The following is a 3,756-nucleotide window of genomic DNA, read 5'->3' on the forward strand; positions in this document are numbered from 1 at the left end:
GTATGACGCAAAGGTTATAAAACTATAAACCCAGCCAGAAACAAAATGATCTTTGTGTGATTTTTGATAAGACTAATCGAATATTGTTGGTTTAATGAAAACACCTTAATCTTCTGAGTTATCTGCAAAAATATCCATGTGTTTAAGTTTCTAACTTAGATGAATATTTAATATTCACAGGCTATAAAAATGGTCAATAAAGCCAGGCATGGTGGTGCATGCCTGTAGTCCCAGATACTCAGGAGGCTGACACAGGATTGCTTGAGCCCAGGATTTGGAGGTTCCAGTGAGCAATGACAATGCCATTGCACTCTAGCCTGGGAGGAGGCAGAGCAAGACGCAGTCTCAAAAAAAAAAAAAAAAAGAAAGAAAGAAAAGAAAAACAAAAAGTCAATAAGAAAATAAAATGATGACTTTTTCTAACATCTCAGTTTTCATATGTAATCTAAGTAAACTGCTAAAGTAAATAAATGAGGTAAGTGTAAATGGGATAAATGCTTATGAATAAAATTTTTACATAATTTGAAATCTTAACACTCATTAAATATCTGTGTCATTCCTAATTCACAGAAAAATTGTTATAGGGAAATGTGTCTAAAAATTATAAAATGGTTTTTATATATAAAATGCTGATATGTGACAATTCAAGACTTCTTAGATTTTCACTAAAATTTAAGGTTATTAAGAGTTAAAATTCTAATTAATACATATAATTCTACATGTGAAGTGTACCAAAAAATAGTAAGACATGTCAAGAAGGCATAACAATGTGATCTTTATTAAGAAAAAAATAATTTTATCTAATTTGGCAGTTATTTAAAGGTTAATTCAAAATGTGGATTTAGGAAATAAAACAAGATAAAAAGAAACCAATAGGAGAGAGAGATGTGAAGAAAGTTAAAAATACAAAAATACATTTTTGGTAACAAAGTTCAAAAGAAAATAATTTTGCATGACAAAAGAATGCTTGAGTTAAGGGGATCTGCTAATCAGAAAGCATGCCACAATATGATGATTCAAAGCAATCTGTTAAGCAAATTGATGGCCTGAATGTGTGACTTGACTTTGGCTATGCATGGCTTTAGGTACAGTTTGTATTTAGTCTAAACTCCAAAAGGGAGCGGGTATGAGGAGGTGTGTCGAATATTCCTTACCTTCATGGCTGAGAACTCAGTTTTAAGATTTTTCTGGGGTCTCCTTGGCAAAGAGGGAGTCCATTCAGTTGAGGGATGGGCTTAAGTTTTATTTTTAGTTTACAATTCTGAACTGAAAATTTCAGGACCCATATAGCTTCTATAACATCACTGTGGTAAATTGCACTAATGACCTCAGTTCTTCAGCTCTCCCTGTATCCATGCTCTTTGCCTTGTAATTCAGTAATGCCCTCCTGCTACAGGTGAGGGACAATTCCTTGACCTTGAGCTCAGCCATCTGACTTACTTTGGCCAAGTGGATGTGCAGCAAGTGGAGTCTCAAAAAAAGCTGTGCAGTTAGGATGGTTGAGTCTTGAAAATTATATACCCAGGGTGGCCAACTATTCCCAGGAGAAAGATGAGAAACAAGTAGAGCTGAGTTGCACCAACTAAGCTCCCCAGCCAAGCCCCACCTAAAGCAGAGTTCTCAGCCAACCTACAGACACATGAATGAGCCCAGCCAGGACCAGCCAACCCCAAGCTTGTAACTACTAAACTAAATAAATATCATTATTTTTGTTGTTGCTAGTTGCACAATATTACTGTGACTACAGTTAACTGATATGTACACTTTCTAGAGCTATTTCTCTGCTAGCAATAAGAAGTTTTCAAAACTGTTTGATATCCTCACTATTCAGTGCACAGAAAAGAGGACTTAAAAGAAATCTTGAGACCACTACTAGGGCTATAGTATGAGTAGATGTGATTCTTACATTCCAACAGAAACACCTTTTATTAATATTTAATGGTGAGGTTCTGTGGCATTATAGGAAGCTTAAAAGAAGTATAAGGATGTTTGTGTTTAGAGTACCAAACAATTTTATAAAAATTTCTCAGGATTACTCCCTATGGGCATTTTCTCCTAGTAGAAATGAAACCTAATTAACTTTTTTTTCCCCTTTTGGATGTTGTTTGTACACAGCAGTCACTCTTATTCTTAAAGAAGATGGTAGCCTTGTATTGTCTTTGGAAGCAACACTTGCTAAGCACTTACGTGGCAGTCATTTTGCTAGGCTTTTACATGAATATCTTATTCTTCTGTCTTATGAGGTACTGTACAGATGATTACACTGGGGCAGAGGTTAAGCAACTTGCCTTAATTGTTTAGTAAGTGGTAGAAATGTTATTGAAATGTATGCCTTTTGAACTGCAAAGACAGTGCTATTTCACTATATTATACTGTACCTCTGGTTGCTTTTACTATTGAAAAATTTAAATAGAAACAAACATTTCTTGAATTTATTAGTTTCTTTGAAAACACAGGAATGAAAGAAATGTGGTTTGATGGCTTAAGACCACCTTCTTCTGGTCTGTGTCAAGCTTACATGGCACTACCAGCCACCATAGTTGCTATTATAATAAAGTGAAGTGGCTACCACAAAATGATATTTTTTTCCATATTGATATCCAGTTTGCCAACATTATTTATTAGATACCATTCTCTTCTCCATTGTTGGTTACTATAGACTTGTCATATAGATTTACTTGACCTTTCAGTTTCTTCACCTGTACAGTACCCACTTCATAGAGACAATGATAAATTATGCATATACAACTAGCATAGAGTAATTGCATAATGCATGCTATCTAGTTTACTTAAATTTAAGCCTATTCTTTGCATTGTTACTTAACTGGCTTGATTTAAATCAAGTTGCAAACCATTGTAGTAAACACTGCCATTTGAATATGTATTTTTCTGATTACAATGTGTCCAGGAATCGCAAGATCAAGTTTTAAGCCTCAGCACCTCATTTTAGGCCTAGGACTAATATGAGGCTATCTACTTCACAGAAGGCCTGAGTCAGCTTTCTCCTCTTCACAGCTTCCATTACCTACCTTATTATTCCCTAAGGAAGCTCAGATATAATGCCATCAAATCAAAATAACAAGTACATCTCATCTCTAAGGTATTCTTGCCAAAATAGTTTAATCTCAATCTAACCAAGCCTCTGGACCTAGCTTTCCGTTTACAGGAAATAGGTGTCACAGGCAGATTCTAAGGTGGCCCACAATGATCCCTACCCCTGGCATTCATAGCCTTGTGTAATCCATTCCCTTTGAGTAACTTGCTTCCAACCAACAGAATACCTTGATGTTGTGATTAGATGTTACCATTTCTGTGATTAGATTATAAAGATGACAACTTTGGTCCTTCTAATAGACACTCTCCCTTGCTGGCTTTGATGAAGCAAGTTGCAATGCTAGGGAGGCTCGCATGGTAAAAAACTTAGGGTAGTCTCTGGCCAACAGCTAGCTAGAACTGAGGTCCTCAGTCCAACCTCAAGAGAACTGAACACCAACTATGTGAGCTTGAAAATGGATCCTTCCCCAATCAAATCTTTAGATGAGACACCAGTCTTAGCTGATACTTTGCAGCCTCGTGTGAAATAAAGTAGAGGACCCAGCTAAGCTATGCCAAGATTCCCAAAGCACAGAAAATTTGAGATAATGAACACATGTTTTTTTAAGTCCCTAAGTTTTGGGGTAATTTATTAAGTAGTAATAGATAACTACACAGAAAGGTTATAGGAATATGTTTTACAAATACAAAGAAATTCCAGGC

The sequence above is a fragment of the Propithecus coquereli genome, unplaced genomic scaffold (assembly GCF_000956105.1).
Source record: "Propithecus coquereli isolate 6110/MARCELLA unplaced genomic scaffold, Pcoq_1.0 Scaffold106, whole genome shotgun sequence".
Taxonomy (NCBI): domain Eukaryota; kingdom Metazoa; phylum Chordata; class Mammalia; order Primates; family Indriidae; genus Propithecus; species Propithecus coquereli.